The sequence below is a fragment of the Ursus americanus genome, chromosome 5 (assembly GCF_024610735.1).
Source record: "Ursus americanus isolate L20-20 chromosome 5, mUrsAme1.1.p, whole genome shotgun sequence".
Taxonomy (NCBI): Eukaryota; Metazoa; Chordata; class Mammalia; order Carnivora; family Ursidae; genus Ursus; species Ursus americanus.
The window spans coordinates 9,599,306-9,620,732 of record NC_142131.1 but is presented as its reverse complement, the minus strand read 5'-3'; the positions used below and the strand labels follow the sequence as shown (position 1 = coordinate 9,620,732).

Here is a 21,427-nt window from a genome sequence, read left to right as displayed (position 1 = left end):
GACTGCCACCCCAACCTCACAGGAGTGCATGTCAAGATCTGTGTCCCTTGGCCGTATGTGAGTGAGTTGGAGCAGCAAATGTAGCAAAGGCAGAATATAAAAAATGACAGCACTTGGGTGGGGAGCAGGTGGGGAATGAGGGAGCATTCGTGGCAGGGAAGGTGCCACTCCTGACTGTATGCCTGAGCCTGAAGGAGCTGCCACCACAGCCGAGTGACTGGTTTTCAGATGGCTGGCAGGACAAAATGGTAGGCCCAGTTAAAGGGGAAAAGAAAAGAATGGTTGAAAACTTCCCTAGCCTGGGGAAAGAAACCGACGTAGAGCTCCTGGAAGGTCAGATTCCAAATAAGAGGAACCCAAAGAGACCCAAACTCAAACACATGATAATGAGAGAAAAGGTGGGCATCTTAAAAGGAGCAATGGAAAAATTACTTGTTACATACAAAGGAACCCTCAATAAACTATCTGATTTTTCAGGAGAAACTGTAGGCCAGAAGGGAAGGTCATGATATATACAAAGTATTGAAAGAAAAGAACTTCCAACCAAGAATACTATGTCCAGCAAAGTTATTCAGAATTAATTGAGAAAGACTTTTCCAGATGAGCAAAAGCTAAAGGAGTTCATCACTAAATCACACTTAGAAAAAATATTAGAGAGTTGTTTAAGCTCAAAAGAAAGGGTGCTAATTAAATAACAAGAAAACATATAAAAGCATAAATGATACCGGTAAATGTAAGTATATAATAAAGTTAATAGATTAATCACTTACAAAGCTGTATGAAGGTTAGAAGACAAAAGTTGTAAAAAGTGACATCAAAAACAAAACGTGAAAATATAGTTTCAAAATGTATTTGAACTTAAGTTATCAGATTAAAAGAGACTGTTGTAAATAACAGATTTTTTATGTAAGCCTCGTGGTTATAACAAAGCAAATCCTAGAGTATTTGCACAAAAGATAATAAGAAGGGACCCTAAGAATACCACCAAGAAAAAATCATCAAACCATAAAGGAAGAGAATAAGAGAAAAAAAGGAACACAGAGGAACTACAAAAATGGCAGTAAGTACATACCTAAGTTCTCCAATCAAAAGACATGGGCTAGTTGAATGGATTAAAAAAAAAAAAAAGCATCTATATGTTGTCTACAAGAGTCTCCCTTCTGACATAAGGACATACACAGTGAAACTGAACAGAAGGAAAAAAGTTACTTCATCAGAATAGAAATAAATATAGCTATCTCAGCTTTCTTTTGATATCAGACCAAATGGACTTTACAACAAAAATTCTAACAAAAATAAAGGGCTTTACATATCAATAAAATGTCAATCCAACGAAAAGATATAACATGTTTATGAACCCAACATAAAAGCAATCAAATAAAGCAATATTAAAAGACCTAAAAAGGGAGAAATACCTCTACGTTAGTAGTAAGAGACCTTAATACCCCACTTAAATGGATCGATCATCTAGACAGAAAATCAATAAAGAAACATTGTCCTTAAATGACATTAGACCAGATGGACTAAATAGACGAATGCAAAACATTTTATCCAAAAGCAACTTTCAAGAGCATAGGGAACATTCTCCAGGCTAGATCATATCTTTAGGTCTCCAAACAAATCTTAAAAAATTTCAGAATACAATCATATGAAACATCGTTTATGACCACAGTAGTATGAGACTAGAAGTCAATTCCGAGAAGAAAACTGGGGAAATCGCACATGAAGAGATTAAACAACAAATCAAAGAAGAAATCAAAATATTTGAGACAAATGAAATTGTAAATAAAAGCTAAATTTACAGAATGCAGCAAAACCAATTCTAAGAAAATTTCATAGCAATAAAGGCCTGCCTCAAGAAACAAAAATCTCAAACAACCTCACTTCACACCTCAAGGAACTAGAGCAATAATAACAGAGGAAGCCCGAAGTTAATAAAGATCAGAGCAGAAACAAATGAAATAGACACTAAAAAGACAGAAGTTCAATGAAACTAAGAGCTGGATTCTTTGAAAACAAACACAATTGACAAACTCTTAGCTAGACTCACTAAGAAGACTGAAATACCATCACAAATGAAAGAAGAGAGAATACCACAGAAATACAAATGAACATGAGACTATTTACAAGCAGTATACACCAACAAATTGGACAACCTGGAAGAAATGGATAAACCCTTAGAAATATAAAACCTTCCAGAAGAGACTAAATCATAAAAAAATAGAAAATATGAGTAGACCAACTAATTAATAGTAAAGAGATTGAGTCAGTAATCAAAAATTTGTCAACAAACAAAACTTCAGGACCAGTTTCACTAGAGAATTCTACCAAACACTGAAAGAAAAACTTATGCCAATCCTTCTCAAATTTTTAAAAAAAATAAAAGAGCAGGGAACACTTTCTATTCATTTAATGAGGACAGTATTACCCTGATATCATAACCTGAAAGGGCTGCCATAGAAAATTATAGACCAGTATTCCTGATGAACATAAATGTAGAAATTTTCAACAAAATATTAGCAAACCAGGGCCCCTGGGTGGCTCAGTCAGTTAAGCATCTGCCTTTGGCTCAGGTTATGATCACAGGGTTCTGGGATGGAGCCCCACATCGGCTCTCTGCTCAGCAGAGAGCCTGCTTCCTTCGCTCCCTCTGCTTGTGCTCTGTCGAATAAATAATCTTGAGAAAAAAATATATTAGCAAACCAAATTATACAACACATTAAGAGGATCATACACTATGATAAAGTATGATTTATTCCAGGGATAGAAGGATGGTTCAACATCCACAAATTATCAATGTGATAAACCAAATTAGCGAAATTAAGGATAAAAATCATATCTAAATACATGGAGAAAAAATACTTGAAAGATATGCACACTGAAAGCTATATGACACTGATGACAGAAATAGAAGAACACAATTAAATGGAAAGATATTCCATGTTCGTGGACTGGAAGACTACTGTTAAACCGTCCATACTATCCAAAGCAATATCCAGATTCAATGAAATCCCTATATTTCTAATGGCATGTTTTACAGAAATAAAATAAAGAGTCTTACAATTTGTATACAACCACAAGCAACCTTGAAGAGCCATAACAACCTTGAGAAAGAAAAACAAATCTGGACATATCATGTTACCTGATTTCAAACTACACTGCAAAACTAATCAAAACCATATGGTATTGACATAAAAACAGGCACAGAGATGAATGGGAAACAATTAGAAGCCTAGAAAAAAACCTACATATATATGGTCTGTTAATTTAGACAAAAGATCCAAGAATATAAAACAGGGAAAGGACAGTCTCTTCAATAAATGGTGCTGGGAACACTGGACAGCCACATACAAAAGAAGGAACTATGGGACCACTATCTTAAGCCAAACACAAAAATTTACTCATTAAAGAGTTGAATGTAAGACTTGAAACCTCCAAACAAAGGTAGTAAACTCCTTGACAAAGGTCTTTGCAGTGAATTTTTTGGATTTACCACCTAAAGCAAAGGCAACAAAAGCAAATAAAGTGTGGAGTACACCAAACTGAAAAGGTTCTGCACAACAAAAGAAACGATTAAAATGAAAAGGCAAGTCGTTGAATGGCAGAAAATATTTGCAAATCAGGTATGTGAAAATAGATTAATATCCAAAATATGTAAAGAACTTATGCAACTCAACACCAAAACCACGATCTGAAAAAATTGGGTAGAAGACACGAATAGACTTTTTCCAAAGAAAACCTACAGATGGTCAGCAGACAGATGAAAATATGCTCAACGTCACACTCATGAGGGAAATCCAAGTCAAAACCAATGAGATATCACTTCTCATATTTTAGGATATCTACTAACAGCCAGATAAGAAATGTTAAGTATTAGGGTGAGGAGAAAAGGGGACCCTTCTTGATTGTTGGTCATCATGGAAATTGGTACAGCTACTATGGAAAACAAGTTGGAGGCTCCTCAAAAAATTAGATCTACCATATAATCCAGCAATTATACTTCTCGGTATCTTCTGGAGAAAAAAAAAAAGGAAAACACTAACTATGAGATTTATGCTCCTCCATGTTCACTGCAGCTTATTTTCAATAGGCAAGATATGGAAATAACCTAAATGTCCATCAGTGGCTGAATGGATCAAGAAAATTATATATGCACACAGTGGTATATGTCATTCACCATAAATTAAGTGTAGCCATTTGTGACAACATGGATGGAACTTGAGGGCATTATACTAAGTGAGATAAGTCAGAAAAAGGCAACATATGATTTCACGTATATGTGGAATCTTAAAAAAAAAAAAAAAAAAAAAAACCCAGTAATGAGAATGGCTGAATGGTACCAGGGGTGGGGAGTTGGGTGGAGCAAAATTGGTGAAGCGAGAGTCAAAAGGTACAAATTTCCAGTCACAAAGAACTCATGGGGATGTAACATAGAGCTTGATGACTGTAGTTAGCAACTTTCAGATATGCAATATAGTATTAACAGAGTAATGCTTAAATCTTATCAAAAAACTATGGTATTAACTAATTGTGATCATTTCACAATATATACAAATAGCAAATCATATTGTACACCTGCAACTAATACAATATTGTATGTCAATTATACCCTAATAAAGAAAAAGTGAGCAATACTGAGAGCATGACCTGTGAAAGAAAAACTTTAGAAGCTGTACTTTATTAAATTGAAATCTTCTGTTGTGCAAAAGGTACTGCTCAAAGGCCAGCGACAGACTAGGATAAAATTTTTGGAAATCACGTATCTGTTAATTCCACCCTAAATACACAAAAAAACTCTTGAAATTCAACTGTAAGAAAATAACACATTTAAAAATTGGTCAAGAGACCTAAACAGATACCTCATCAAAGAAGCTACCTAAATGTGAAATAAACATATGACAAAATGTTTAACCTCATTTGTCATTAAGGAAGTACATATTACAAACAAAGAGTGCTACACACAGAGCAGATAAAATCCAAAAAACTGCCAATAACAAAAGCTAGCAAGGATATAAAGAGGAATTTTCATTCATTGCTATTAGGAATACAAAATGGTACAGCTACTCTGGAAAACAATTTGGCAGTTTCGTAGAAATTTAAACCTTAGCATACAATTCATCAATCATACTCCTAGTTAATGACTTGAAAACCCAAATCCACACCAAAACATAATGGCTTATTTATATTGTCATGACATGAAACAACCATGATGTATGTCATTGGGCCAATAGAGAAATTGTAGTACACCCATTCAGTAGAATACTAGTCACTGATTTTTTAAAAATGAGTTATTAAGCCGTGAGAGAACATGGCAGAATCTTAAATGCATATTTTGAAGTGAACGAAACCAGTCTGAACAGGCTATGTAACGAATGACATCAATTACATGACATTCTAGGACAGGAAAATGTATAGAAATGGTAAAATGTTCAGAGTTTGCCAGAAATTTGGGGGCAGGAGGAAGCATTGAATAGGTGATTTCTTGGGAATGGCAAAAATATGCTATATGATACATTATACTTTGCAACATAAAAACCAAATCTTAATGTATGCAAATTTTTTGAAAACTTAAGAAAACAGGTTCTGAATGTGGAATAGAGACTGTGACAAAAGAATCTTTCCATATTACAAATCTTAAATAGCATTACTGAACGTAGTTGAGGGGATAAAGTTGCTGACCTTACTAACTTTAGATAAGAGTTTCTTCTGTAAGACTAAGGGCAAAAGGAACCGAACATGAAGACTGTACTCTAATTCATAAAGTTGTGTCCCATGTGAGTACAAGGTAAAAATTATGGTATGGCTATACATGTGTATACATGTGTACTAGAATTGAGCAATTAAATGGATTGTAGATGGTAAAAGCCAAGTTTCTTACTGTTGAAGTAGAAACAGATGAGCGGAAGTAGTCCAGAATGATTGATGTGGTAGTGAACCTGAGTTGAAGACATCCATATGTAGCCCAATATAAATACTGATAGATATTCACCTATCTATATATGTGTACATGTACATAGGTTACTATACAGGCATCTATTTCCTTGCTTTTCAGCTGAGTAATCTAGAAACAATGATAACCCAGGATCAATAAGCATACTCAACACTGAGACTGATTTCCAATGTTTCTCCAATAAAGGAAGCATAGTTTTTTGGGAAAATGACTGACTGTAGGCCCCATGAGATTTATAAGACAAGACTGGAGCATCTTGTTATGCCAGAAAATAAGAATATACAAAAAAAAAAAAAACCATACAAAGAAATACACATACTTAATATGCATAGGTTAAAGGAATACAGGAGCCAACTCAAAGAGCTCCCAATGGCCAAAGCAGAAGCAATTTGAGGGAAAAAAAACCCGGTAGTATGAGATTATAACTCTCAGTGTAAATAAATCATGAATTCATACTAGTAGGAATAAGTTATGGGCTATAAGAATGGAAGAAAAGATAAATCTTCTATGCAGAAGAATTCCAAATAAATTATATAGGTATTATGCCTTTAGGAGGGGGAGGATTACTCCCCAATTCCTAAGACTGGGCTGTACATAGTGACATTTTTTTCAAAAGAGTACAGTATGGAGGGTGGAAAGGGTCAGACGGGAATAATTTTACAGTGAAGAAACCTGACAAATACTACCTTAGGTGATTAAGGTCAACATCAACAATAATAAATCACATTAATAATGCACACCCTTGGTATGATGTCAGTTTACTTCTGTGGTTTTCCTCCTTCAAACTTAATCTCAGTCTACTCATGAGGGAAACATTCCGACAGGTCAGCATCCTTGAAAATACCTGACCCGTGCTCTCCAAAATTGCCAAGGTCATTAAAAAAAAAAATCTGAAAATGTCATAGCCAAGAAAAGCCTAAGGAGATATGACTAAATGGAAGGTAGCCTGAATGGCATCCTTCACACTAGGTAAAAAATAAACTGTCAACTTTAATAATGATTATATTTGATCATTAATTATAACAGGTGTATCATGTAAGAGGTTAATTGGGGAAACTGGGTGTGTATATGGGAACTCTTAACATTTTCTCAATGTTTATGAAAACCTAACACTTAAAAAAAAAGCCTCTTAAAAAGTCAGTGTGGCAAAAGATAGATTTAGGAGAGGAAAACAAGAAAACTTACAGAAATATTCACTGATAAAAAGGTGTTGAAAAAATTTTAGTCCTTCATTTCTGAGGATATTGAGCTACAGAGACTATCAGCCAAATGACATAATCAAATGTAAAGAATGTAAAATATATTGCACAGAATGTTTCATATTAACTAATACATTCACTCAAATGATATTCTGTTAAGTCTTTTTCAAAAATACTACAAATGATGAATAGATTGTTATTGTATATAAGTGAAGGAGTTTTTATTACTCAAAATAATTTCATGGCCATTGGAAGAAAGAACAGCTTATTGAAATGATATATTCAAAGTTAAAAACTACTTAGGATTATATTAAATAATATTTATGTTGAATCGCCTTTTATTTCTTCTGTATATTGAAGTGGGATAATTTTAGATTTTGCATATTATTTACAGTTTATCAAAATTACACATGTCTGCAATATGGAGGCTAATTTTCCTTAGAAAGTTCTGAGAAATGTGAGAAAACAAAGGAGACAGAACAGCTCCTCACATTCAGAAGCTGGTCTGACATATGCAGGCCACTGATTCTCCCATTTGATAAGCAGTCTCACAATATACCAACTTAAGGTCACTTTGAGATACAATTGAGAAAAAGAAAGTCCAATTAATAATTTTGTCTAAGTATAAATTAAAAAGTCACTGCACCATTCACGAGAAAACGAACACTTTTTTACTAAATGGGTATCTTTTACTCCTTGATCCAATCACAGAATTGCCCCTGCGTTCTGACGGGGTCCATTCCAGAGAGCCCAGTCTTCCTCAGACCAAAACTAAATCCTGAAACAGATTCTAACACTGAGATACTCCACGTTCTCCAATGGTGTGTAGCTCTCCCTCACTGATATGAGTCCCCAACTTGTTCACTTCTAATGTCTCCCTGGAGGTCTTTGGCTAAAAGTCACTGACAGAAATCAAGACATCGGCATCACAAAAATCGAGAACATTTGCATTTAAGAAGATCTTCTCAGTAAATTCTGCAAATTACCTACACTTGGGAAGAAACTACGTTGGCTAGTTACTCGTTCTTGCAGGACATTAAATGAGTTCCTAGTGCCCCACTTCTTGCTGCTCAATATTTATTAAAATAAATACCATCTTTTCAGTAATTGAAGGAAGGATTGCCATTTGTCTCATCCACTTAGCCAGGATCTTCCCAACTATTCCGTTTGTCCTACTGTCCCCTCTGTCTTGCTTCTTGCTGTGTATTGCTCTGGGACATCTCCGTTCATAATCTTTGAGTGGTACTGGTACAGAACAGGATGTTATATAAAGACTGACTTAGTTCTTTTATAAAATCAAAGAATCAAAGATTCCTGAACTATTAAAAGGGATCCGATCTACAGCAAGACGCTGCCAGAATATAAACACAAAACCCGTATGTGCTTTAAAGGCCAATGTCATTATCAGAGTATAATGTAAAAGTATTCTGCAAAGTTTATATTCTTATCTTGGAAGTATCAAATTCGGGGATATAATTTCTTCCAATTTCAGTTCTGTATCTAATTCAGATGCGAACACTTGGTGTAATATTGGGCAGCTATAAACGTGGTTAGTTACTCGGCTTCTTTCTCCAATTTAAGCATCTACTGCTTTAGACCTCGAACTAGACTGAACAATGTTCTTGGAAGGAATAACTAAATAATTTGGTATCTATTAATCAAATTTTCCATCTACTTACCTATTTATATATTCATTCACCCATCCAATGATTAATTCATTAATCTGATTGACTGCCTGCCTGTCATTTATCTCTTGAAGTCCTTGCTTTGGCCATTTATCATCTGTGTCATGTGATTTGGGGCAAGTTACGTCTCTAACCTTATCTCACACCACTCCTCTACTCATGGAGTCTGGCTACGGTGGCAAAGTCCTATCTCAGGGGCTTTGCATTTGCTCTTCATGTTGGGAAAGCTCTTCCAAAGATAAATATTTGGCTTTCATTCTGATTTTCTTCTTCAGTTCTATTTTACTTTCTTCATGAGGATTTTCTGGAACCCTTTGAAAAATTATACCCTCTCTCCATTGTACTTACTATCCTAACTCCCTTTTCTGTTTAAAACAAATATTACTATTTTTTAATTTAATTAAAAATATATTTTAATTACTATTATTTAATTTATATTTAATTTTTAATATATATATATATTTATTTATATTTAAATTTTAATTTAATCTTTTTCCTCAACTAAAATTTAAGCTCTACTAAGGCAGAAATTGTTGTCTGTCAATCAGTACTGCCTTTCCAGTATCTAAAATGGCACCTGTCCATAGAAATCCTCATGAAAAATATTTCAGATTCACGGAGTCTTAGGGAAGATAAAAAGACACGCTGCTTACCACTCTGAACCTTGTACAGACCATAAACAAAATAGACGGCACACTTAGTCTCATAATACTTTACATAACACCACACACAGAACACTTTCAACCACCATGAAACTCAAGTACTCATCACTCTCTTAAAAGATATTGCTTGTGATTAGAGAAATTGGTAAGTTCTAGTCATAAACAATACTTAAATATATACAAAATCTATATATACTCTATATTACTACATTTTTACAAGACAGTATATTTTGAGTAACTTTCCTGTGATCATGAGGTTATAATTTAATTCATGAAAATAAATTTAAATGGCATTTGCATAACTATAACTCAATCATAATATTCTTCATCAAGTCAATCATTGCAGGTAAGTAACTTTAATGAATGCAGTTAATTTAATTTGCAAATGAGTGCATTTAAATAATAATTTAGATTTTTCACCTAATAGAGAAAAGCAGCACCTTATTCTTTAACAATTTTAAATGAAATATGGCTTCTCACAGTATTGGTCACTTAGTGTTGGAATGTTAAATAAGATACATATGATTATCTAATGTGATATAAATACTAGTGACATCTATGTTAATTAGCTATATGACTGACTAAACTTCTTAATAGCTTGGAGTTAGAAAATATTTAATTTTTAAAAAGCATCACCAAATGAAATATAAAATTATGAGTTACAGGACAACTTTAATTTAATGGGAAATGGGTATAGTATATACATGGAAACAGTGCATAGTAGCTTCTAGTATCTGGAGTATCTGGTTTTTTTTTTTTTTTTTTTTTTTTTTAAGGATTTTATTTATTTATTTGACAGAGATAGAGACAGCCAGCGAGAGAGGGAACACAAGCAGGGGGAGTGGGAGAGGAAGAAGCAGGCTCATAGCGGAGGAGCCTGACGTGGGGCTCGATCCCATAACGCCGGGATCATGCCCTGAGCCGAAGGCAGACGCTTAACCGCTGTGCCACCCAGGCGCCCCTGGAGTATCTGGTTTATATTAGGGACAGTATTATGAAACAACTACATAATTGTGGTTAAATAAAATATCTTTAAATAAGATGTTTAAAGTGCAAATAGCCTCCTCATTATAATTTTCCAAACGTGGATTCATAAGTCAGAATGCTCTTAGTTTAACCCTGAAAGTATGACATTGAATAAATCACCTCACCTCTCCAAACTTATTGTCACCTGTAAGATAACTATAGTGTAATCCATATAATCTTTATACATATAATATCCATGTAAGTCATTTTAAAAATAAGTATTTAATAAATATTAGTAATAGTAGTAGTAGTCAGTTATCTTATTTGCAACACGGGAAAGATAAGGCTGACTGTGTAATCCCCGATTTTTCTTTCCCTCACATTTGAGTCTTGTGCCTACTTGAAGGGGAGAACCTGTGTGCAGGCTAGAGACACACTGTCCTCTGTAGCATCCCCAGGAAGCAGCTCCGCACCAGCCGAGGGGCTGACGATCCACAAGACTGGCACCAAATCTATTCTATTTGTCCCAGGTTAGCACATGGCCTTCAGAAGGATCTAACGAAGATGCCATCTGTGCACAAGGCAAAGGGAGTGTGGCACCTACCATGTATGACTCTGCACACGAGGTTCCCTGATGTCTACAAATCTTGTAAACTGTGTAACTTGTAAATCTTGCAATTTATAAATCTTCTAAATTTAACTTTGGTGAGACTATACCATTGAGCAGCCTATTACACAAATAACACCACCCACAGAAGCAGGTAACTACTTTGTTTGGAAAACAAAGTAGTTTAAAATCTGATGTCATTCTTTATTCTGGGTAAGGAAGGTTTCTCCTATAGGTATGCAAATAAGCTAGTTTCCAAAATAGATAGGCCTGAAAACAAACTCATATTGACAGTTACTCTCTCTTTTGCAAGGAATTTAGATTATGATTTTATTTTTCTGTTCTATTTTAAAACATATTCCAAACCTAACTATTTCAACCCTCAGTATCAACAAAAACAGTTTCAAATCAATTTATCAGTTCCAGGTATGCCAACAACTTCCTCAGAGACATAGGACACATTTAATTAAGTATACTGTGTAAACACATCCAAGAATGCAGATGAGGACAGTAGAACAGAAAGCCGGATTATAGCAAATGATGGACCAGATTGCCTGTTTTGGGATCACCAGAGATCACGTCCAAATACTCAGCATCTCTTTGTGGATATCTGGCAGTTGTCTGCTATACTGAAAGTTCCCCTCTTCAGTTACTATCCTTATCCAGGGCGTTGTAGTAAAAGTTGATTAAGCTATTAAAAATCTGACTTAAACTGGACTACGACATCGAACTCAAATTCTTAATTCTGCTAATAGGTCTCCAAATCATCCATTTTTAAAATCAAATTTATAGTGTTATTTTTATATTTTAAAACCATTCAAACTCCGCACCAAAAGCTCAGCAACGTTTTTGGGCAAAATAGAGGACAGTGAGCCCTCACATCAGTTTTACTGTGTTTTCATTTTAAATTGGATTGAGAAATCGATACGGCACTTATTTGGGGGAGCACCTAAAGGTATAGGCTGCCGTTTCATGCAATGACCTAAACTTTTCCCCCACATATTTAAAAGTCTCTGATACATAAAATGTTTTGATTTTATGATTATGAAAAATACACATTTTAGCTTTATCAATTTTAAGGACATTGTCTTATAACCATTTTTAAATAAGCTATGCTATTTTAGGTTTCCTCAGTATATTTTGGCTTTGTTTTAATTAATGCTTGCTTCTTAAAATACCATTTGGCATGTGCGTTTTCAAAATAAAGCACAGCAGACACTATTTCCTATTTTCTCACTCCTACAGCTGTATTTATCTCTAAACCATTGTTTCTAAATGATGTGTCATTCTCCATCCATCCTGGGCATTTAGCGAGTGTCATCTGCCTACTGTCCAAATGATAGACACCTACTTTGACTCCAGTTTGCCTCCTGAGATCAGAGCACAAAGAGATTAGAGTGAGGCAAGCAAGGCAACTAGGAGGCTCTCCTTCTCAGAGCGAGTACACTACCCTCTACTTATGTCTTACATGACCTTGAGAGTGAGCGCCCCCCTACATCTCGCACCCCAAGCTGCCTCCCTTACTTCATTTTAGTCCTCAACCCAGTGTTGCTAAGAGAACACACACGGTATTTCTCCTTCTGACTTTATGTGAGGGTGGTTTGGGATTATACACCCCCTGTGAGCACTGCTAATATCCTGGGGTTATTTATCCGTCGGCTGACTCGCTGGTACCACATTACTGTCCAAATGTCCACAACAATCTACACTCCATGAGATGTGCATGAAGTTTCCTATTACATGGTTGCATTATTAGTATTATTTAGCACTCCAATATTAGCCAGTCTAATGGCTCTAAAGTGATATTTTATGATTACTAATAATTCTATGACTTCCCCTTATTTGTGCTTGGAACTTTTTTCACTTTAATCTTTTGAAAATGCCTTCTCATATCTTTCATACATATTTGTATTACAATTGCTCTTTTCATAAGAATTTCTCATATTCCAGGCATTGGTTCTTAGTTGATTTTAGCTTTACAAGTATCTTCCCCCAATCTATTGTCTATTAACTTTGTACATAAAGCCCTTTATTAAGAAGAAATCTATCTTGATGTAATCAGATGTGTTAATTTTCTTCCTTCTGGTTTGTACTTTTGTATTTTTAAGAAGCTCTTCCTACTTCCCTAGATGTTCTCCTAAATTAACTTTATATTTTCACCTTCTATATTTAGACGTTAGTGCATCTGGAGTCCACAATCATATGCAGGGTTAGCGAGTGTGACTGAATGGATTCTGTTCACCGCTATTTCATTCTCTCCCAATAATAGAATTAAATGTCAAGAACTTTGTGAGACCTCCCAGTGGAGTAAGACCATTCACCTCTATTCCACTGACTTTGGGTGTTTCCCACATGACTTGTTTTGACCAAAGTAACGTGAGAAGATATGAAATGGTGCAATGTCAAGCAGAGACTTGGAAAGGCATCATATATTTCCATTTGCCCCTCTTGCCTTCCTACTACCCACCATGATAAAAGCAGGCCCCCAGTGACTGCTATTCCTTTCACCTAAGTTTCAGAGTGAGAGCTATGGGAAGCAACCCTGAATCCAAACCTAGCCAATTTCAGCCAAAGCGAAGATTGATTATCCAGTCTGGCAAGAAATATGTGTTGCCAAGCAAAACCTGACTGACAGATACGTGAACCCTTTCTTACTTTTCTTCCTATAAGGGCATGACATGAAAGGGTGAAATGAAAGGTGACATGAAAAGATACTAAATTAAAAAGCTTCAAAAATATCTAACTAGGTATCTTGTATTTGAAAATTTTATTCTATTCATGTTAAAGAGCAATTTTCCAGATGTCAGGCTAATTATAAGCATTTTAAGAGGAACTACGGTTTACATTCATTGCTAAAGCACACTGCTACATTCTTCTAACAGGAGCGTACTTTGAGGGTGTCAAATATATGCACAGTCCTCAACAAAGTATACGACTGGGGTATTGAAATCATAGGAACTGTATAATGCATGAAGTTCACCTAAGAAAACCGAGTCATACTTACAAATCTAAGTTGATCTGTTAACTGACATAATCTGTTTAATTCTAGGACCTGCATGCAGGCATTTTTTCCTAAATCTTCTCCCAAAGGTCCAACATTATAGGCGGCAAAACCATGATTGATGACCCCAACTTTGACACTAAAAAGTATGTTATGACTTATTATTTGAGCTATTAATATGCTCAGGGATGTCAATGATTTGGGCTCCCCTAGTTAGTAGTTTTGAAAACACACATTGACTACCATAGTTGTCTATTGAGGTAGGGGATACACTTACAAAGAAAATTTTTTCTTCTTTTTTCTTCTTTCCATTTCTCTCCCTTTTCTTCTAAAACTACTTTCTTAACTATTTAGGTCATACTTCAGAAATGTATACTATAATACTGCCGCTTAAGTGAGATTGCCTAAATAAAAAGACCTAGTATACCTAAATGAAAATGATTCCATTGCTCTCATCCTTAAATATACCACAAAGTGAACCAAAAGAACTTAATTCATTTTCCATCATATTTGCTAATATGTCTTCATTTCATTTTCACAGATTATCAATGAGAGAATAATAACTACTTTATCTCCTACTGGGTTAACATACTACTATAATAATGATAATAATTATTTAATGGACAGCATGTGCCACAATACAGTATTAAAAGTAATTGTCAGGATAGCAATCGGGATTGCTATCCCGATCAAAATACCGAGGACATTTGAACTGGAACAAATAGTCCTTAAATTTGTGTGGAACCAGAAAAGGCCCCAAATCTCCAAGGAACTGTTGAAAAGGAAAAACAAAGCTGGGGGCATCACAATGCCAGATTTCGAGCAGTACTACAAAGCTGTGATCACAAAGACAGCATGGTACTGGCACAAAAACAGACACATAGACCAATGGAACAGAATAGAGAGCCCAGAAATGGACCCTCGGCTCTCTGGGCAACTAATCTTCGACAAAGCAGGAAAAAAACATCCAGTGGAAAAAAGACAGTCTCTTCAATAAATGGTGCTGGGAAAATTGGACAGCTACATGCAAAAGAATGAAACTTGACCACTCCCTCACACCATACACAAAGATAAACTCCAAATGGATGAAAGACCTCGATGTGAGACAGGAATCCATCAAAATCCTAGAGGAGAACACAGGCAGTAACCTATACGACATCGGCCAAAGCAACCTTTTTCATGACACATCTCCAAAGGCAAGAGAAACAAAAGATAAAATGAACTTGTGGGACTTCATCAAGATAAAAAGCTTCTGCACAGCCAAGGAAACAGTCAAAAAAACTAAGAGGCAGCCCACGGAATGGGAGAATATATTTGCAAATGACACTACAGATAAAAGATTAGTATCCAAGGTCTACAAAGAACTTCTCAAATTCAATACACGAGAAACAAACAAATCAAAAAATGGGCAGAAGATATGAACAGACACTTTTCCAACAATGACATACAAATGGCTAACAGACACATGAAAAAATGTTCAAAATCATTAGCCATCAGGGAAATTCAAATCAAAACCACACTAAGATACCACCTTACGCCAGTTAGAATGGCAAAAATAGACAAGGCAAGAACAATTGCTGGACAGGATGTGGAGAAAGGGGATCCCTCCTACATTGTTGGTGGGAATGCAAGTTGGTACAGCCACTCTGGAAAACAGTGTGGAGGTCCCTTAAAAAGTTAAAAATTGAGCTACCCTATGATCCAGCCATTGCACTACTGGGTATTTACCCCAAAGAGACAGATGTAGTGAAGAGAAGGGCCATATGCACCCCAATGTTCATAGCAGCATTGTCCACAATAGCCAAAGCATGGAAGGAACCGAGATGCCCTTCAACAGATGACTGGATTAAGAAGTTGTGGTCCATATATACAATGGAATATTACTCAGCTATCAGAAAGAACGAATTCTCAACATTTGCTGCAACATGGATGGCACTGGAGGAGATAATGCTAAGTGAAATAAGTCAAGCAGAGAAAGACAGTTATCATATGATTTCTCTCATCTATGGAACATAAGAACTAGGATGATCGGTAGGGGAAGAAAGGGATAAAGAAAGGGGGGGTAATCAGAAGGGGGAATGAAACATGAGAGACTATGGACTCTGAGAAACAAACTGAGGGCTTCAGAGGGGAGGGGGGTGGGGGAATGGGATAGGTTGGTGAAGGGTAGTAAGGAGGGCACGTATTGCATGGTGCACTGGGTGTTATACGCAACTAATGAATCATCGAACTTTACATCGGAAACCGGGGATGTACTGTATGGTGACTAACATAAAAAAACATTAAAAAATTTAAAAAATTAAAAAAAAAAGTAATTGTCAGGATCAGGTAGGTTTTGCTATAGTAACAAATCCTGAAATACCAGGACCTTACTACTATAAAAATTTCTCATTTATGAAAAACTCCTTGCAGCCAGTCAGGGATTTCCCTCCATTTCCTGATGTCTGCCTTCCAAGGCTTCTAGGATTGCCGAGGCAGGGCAAGAGAGAGAAGAAAGAGAAGAAGAAACACACTAACTCTTAAATGTGTCGGATAGATGTGACACATCACTCCCTCTCACAGTCCCATGGTCCCACAATAACTCTGATTTAGGCTTATGAATGTTGTCGTCCTGTCTTCCCAGAAAGTGAAAATAGTCTGTTGAACAGTTAGAACTGTCTTTACTAAATGAATAAAATGTTATCCTTTGAAATCCATTTCTATTTCTATGTACTCTTAGGGCTCCTATTTGCAAGCAATCTCAGACTTTTATTCCCAAATCAGGACTACTTTCTCTACATGTAACCAAGTGAATAATCAGGGGATATGGCAAAGTTTTAAATGATAATCTGTTCCCAGAAGTAGAGTGGCTAAATGGCAATCATCATGGGACATTTAGCTCTACTTCAATATTTGCACTCAGACAAGGACTCTAGGAAACTCCTTTTCTTGGGGCAGAGCTGTCATGTTCAGATTTAGAAAGGGGACGGTGTCCGCAGATTCATTAGCCTTAACCATCCAAAGGAAACAGGAATAAAGGGAAAGGTTCTAGCAGTCACTATTGTACCTGTAAAGTACAACATGAGGGTTTTTGTAACAACGAAAGTTTAAAAAGGCAAATGAGAAGATAGGAATGAACCAAGACAAGAATGAATGGGACAGCAAAAGAAAGAAGTGAACAGATGAATTGAGTTGAAAAAGAACAGAGAGAACCTCACCGCCTCTAACAATACAGAAGCGTGAAGAAGACTTTTCACTCTCCTATTTCTCTTTTCTTTCTCTCTGGTCTTTTATCTTTGTTTGTTCCTCTTCTCTGGCATTGGTCTTTTTCACCATTATATAAAAATAGAATTGAAAATTCTCTTGCTTTTGAAAAGCTTAAAAGGATGAATTCAGTCATCAAATTTAGGAAACATACTAGATTAATCTTTGTTGAGAGATTAAACTTATGTGAAAATAAGCAAGAATATTCAAGTGTCTAATTCCTCCCTCATTCTTCCACCCTGACCTCCTTTCTTTCAGACATTCTCTTTGTCACCTCCATAAAAGCAAGTGAATGAATAGTAGTCAATAACCTTCCTTAGCGTGAGGGATGAAACTACAAAGTCAGGCCTTTAATCTGAACCTCAAAAGAAAGCCCAGTTCAGGCAGGTATACGCCACTGCACCCTGAAAGCCTGACACACCCATATATCTCACTATTTTTAGCGACAACATCCACTATTTTTAGTGAACATTTAATTTCGGCAGTTGATAAAAACCAAATGACTTCACACAACATTACCATTAGAGCATTTTATGCTACCATAAAAGAGGCACTAATTACCACAGGAAGTCAGGGACAGCTTTATATTTTTCTCTATAAATGGCATAAAACATTGGAAGCTCTATAATTAGCAACATTTCCTCATGGGTTCTTTTTTAGATTTAAATATAGACCATTTCCAAACTCATTTCGCAAAGCTCATGTTTGAAGAATCGTGAATGACCTATTTACACTATAAGCATTTCTTTAAAATTGATAAAAGGAGTTTATTTCAGTCCCCAAACAAAAATGTTCACTTGTGCTAAATCACCAGAGAGAGTTTCTTATCCAGGCCTCCAATTTTCTACTTGATTCTTTATCACCAACAATGAAGCTGTCTTGCAAGTAGAAAGAATCTAAACCTGGTAACTTTCTTTCTTTTTTTTTTTTTTTTTTATAATAGAACTTTCAATGGCAATGCTGCAGAAAGTATCTTCCTGTTGTAGGTACTGAACCTAAATAGAAGAGGAAAGAGTTTTATTTTACTGGATCACTACAAATTGTTGCCTTGAGATCACAGTACTTCTGGGATAGAATAAGATTAAGCATTTTAAAGTCTATTTTTACTATGCTATAGTTTAAAAGTAAAAATTCTGCGGGACCCTTCACATGAGAATACTTTTAATAAGATCAGAAGGAAAACAAATGAACACCACATACATTACGTGTATGTTTAGGGCAACGCTGAACGAAATGCAATTACGTTAAACACGGACTAAATACAATCATACGTTGTTGAATACAGTCTGTTGTTTCTTCCAATGTTTAACTCTATTCTTGGCACTTTCAAATCCATTTTTCTATTTCGAAGCCAACCTATCACTTGTCAGGTTATATTTTATCACAGAGCCATGTTACCAGAGGTATTCAGGGAATACTAGTACACCAGTACTAGTACAAACACAATTTTGTGTTGCATAGTGCAGAAGTTCAACAAATGCAACACAATTGCAAGTGAAAATATCTTCTCATAATGTTTCTAACTTAAAGAAATACAATTCCGAGCTCAGAGTCATTAAGAACCCACTTAATGTCAATATGCAGTTGACCTTTGAACAACATGGGTCTGAACTACATGGGTCCACTTATACCCAGAATGTTTTTGATATGGTACAGTGCTGTAAATGTATTTATGTTTTTCTTAATAACATTTTCTTCTCTCTTACTTTATGGTAAGAATACAGTACGTAACACATATATAAAATACATGTTAACCAACTATTTATGTTACTGTATTGATAAGGCTTCTGGTCAATAGTAGGCTATTAGCAGTTAAGTTTTTGAGGAGTCAAAGTCATACATGGATTTTCTACTGCTCAGGAGGTCGAAGCCCCTAACCGTCATTGCTCAAGGATATACTGTAATTAGTAATGACTGTCAGAACTTGACACTGTTTCCTCACTCAAAGTCTGGAGTAAAATAGAAAAAAAAAAAAAAAGTACGGTAAAGTAAAAGAGGCTGAGAATTAAAAATTTATTATTTAAAATAGTTAATAACAGTATTGTAAGGTGTAATTTTTATAGAAGTATGCTGCCAAGCTGTAGTAGTCTTAGAAATGGATGAGTACAGAAAACAGTCCTTCTATGTTTGTCTCATTAGAAAAAATCTACGTGTTGCTATTTCAAAATTTATAGCTCAGATCTTTTATACTAGTATTCCCTAAGGAAGTAAAATAGTGAAAAATAATGCGTATTATGCATTCATTAAATGCCGACTATGTGGCACTGTGCCTTTTGCTTGGAATTCAAACATGAGACACATTTTCCTTTGCTTTTAAGGATAGTGTTTGGGAGTAAGCAGAAAAATAGACACATAATTCCAGTTCAACATAGTAATTACAAAGTAGGTATGTAAGAAATGTACAAGATCCTAAATACTTCCTTCTTAGAGCTTCCACTTATCCTATTTTATAAAGGCTTATTTTTATTGCTTTTGAAGGTGTCAGACTACAATAAAGGTTATAACTTTCCTATGAATTATTTTTCTTTTTGCAAACCAACCACGAGTTTTAAACAAGATTTGAGGACACATACCAAAAGGAGTGTATCTATATCCTATTCGGTAAAATTACGTTGCCAAACTTTTCTATTTGGCCTGGAGTTGAATAAAAATAGAATTAGCAGGGATTATACCCAGAGCTTTTTAGGTTGTGCACTCTACTCAACGAGCTGGAAAAATTAGTATGTAAAGGGAAAATCCAGCTCACATTTCACATGCAGATCCAGGCACCTTGGCTTCGGTTCTTGCCCATGAGCTTTGTTAAATTCAGGTAAAGATTCCTTATGGACTAATGACAGCCCTAAGTTTTAGGGCCTTCATTACTGGGCATGGTATAAGAAGTCTGCCTCTATAAAAGATCCCCAGTGCTTGCTTTGGCAGCACATACACAAAATTGGAATGATACAGAGAGATTAGTATGGTTCCTGTGCAAGAAGGACACGCAAACTTGTGGAAAAATCCCTATTTTTACATCTCTTGTTCATGGACAAAAAGATGTAATTTGTAAAAATGGCCATACTAACCCACCACCATCTCCCGATTCAATACAATACCCATCACAATGTCAAAGGCATTCTTCACAGAAATGGAAGAAACAATTCTAAAATTTGATGGAACCAGAGAGGACCCTGAATAGTCAAAACAATCCTAAGAAAAAAAGAACAAAGCTGGAGGTATCACAGTTCCTGATTTCAAACTATATTACAAAGTCATAGTAATAAAAACAGTAAGGTTCTGGGCACAAAAGTAGACACATAGATTAACAGAACAGAATAGAAGCCCAGAATTAAATTCTAGCATATATAGTGAACTGATATGTGATAAGGGAGCCAATGAGGAAAGAATAAAATGGTGCTGAGGAAACTGGAGAAACATACAGAACAATGAAATCGGACCCCTACCTCACACCACTCACAAACATTAGCTTGAGATGGATCAAAAATGTAAACATAAGAACTGATACCATAAAACTCCTAGGAGAAAACATAAGAAAGAAGCTCATCAGTATTGGTCTTGGCAATGAATTTTTTGGACATGACACCAACAAACAATGAAAGCAAAAATCAACAAATGGGAATACATCAAACTCAAAAACTTCTGCACGGAAAAAGAAACAAAATGAAAAGACCACCTATAGAGTAAAAGAAAATTTTCCCAAATAATATATTGGATAAGGGATTAATGTCCAAAATATATAGGAAATGCACATAACTTAATAATAAAAAGTATCTAATTTAAAAATTAGCAGAAGAACCAAAACGTTCTTCCAGAGAGGACATCAAGAAGTCCAACAGGCACACGAACAGATGCTTAGCGTCAAAAATTATCAGGGAAGTGCCAATCAAAACCACAATGAGATTTTCACCTCATACCAGTCAGATTGTCTATTATCAAGAAGTCAAGAAGAAAGGGATAAAGAAAGGGGAGGTAATCAGAAGGGGGAATGAAGCATGAGAGACTATGGACTCTGAGAAACAAACTGAGGGCTTCAGAGGGGAGGGAGGTGGGGGGACTGGGATAGGCTGGTGATGGGTAGTAAGGAGGGCACGTATTGCATGGTGCACTGGGTATTATA

The 21,427-nt window shown here is 35.6% G+C and overlaps 1 long non-coding RNA gene and 1 other non-coding gene across 3 annotated transcripts in view; one reads left to right on the top strand and one right to left on the bottom strand.

Annotated features, from left to right (window-relative positions):
* Positions 1–21,427, bottom strand: part of LOC148110034 (uncharacterized) — a 189,625-nt gene that overhangs the window by 7,506 nt on the left and 160,692 nt on the right. The gene's annotated exons all lie outside the window — the stretch shown is intronic.
* LOC123799320 (U6 spliceosomal RNA) lies at positions 20,217–20,321 on the top strand. Its single transcript, XR_006781582.1, has one exon. It is a non-coding gene; the product is annotated as a U6 spliceosomal RNA (small nuclear RNA).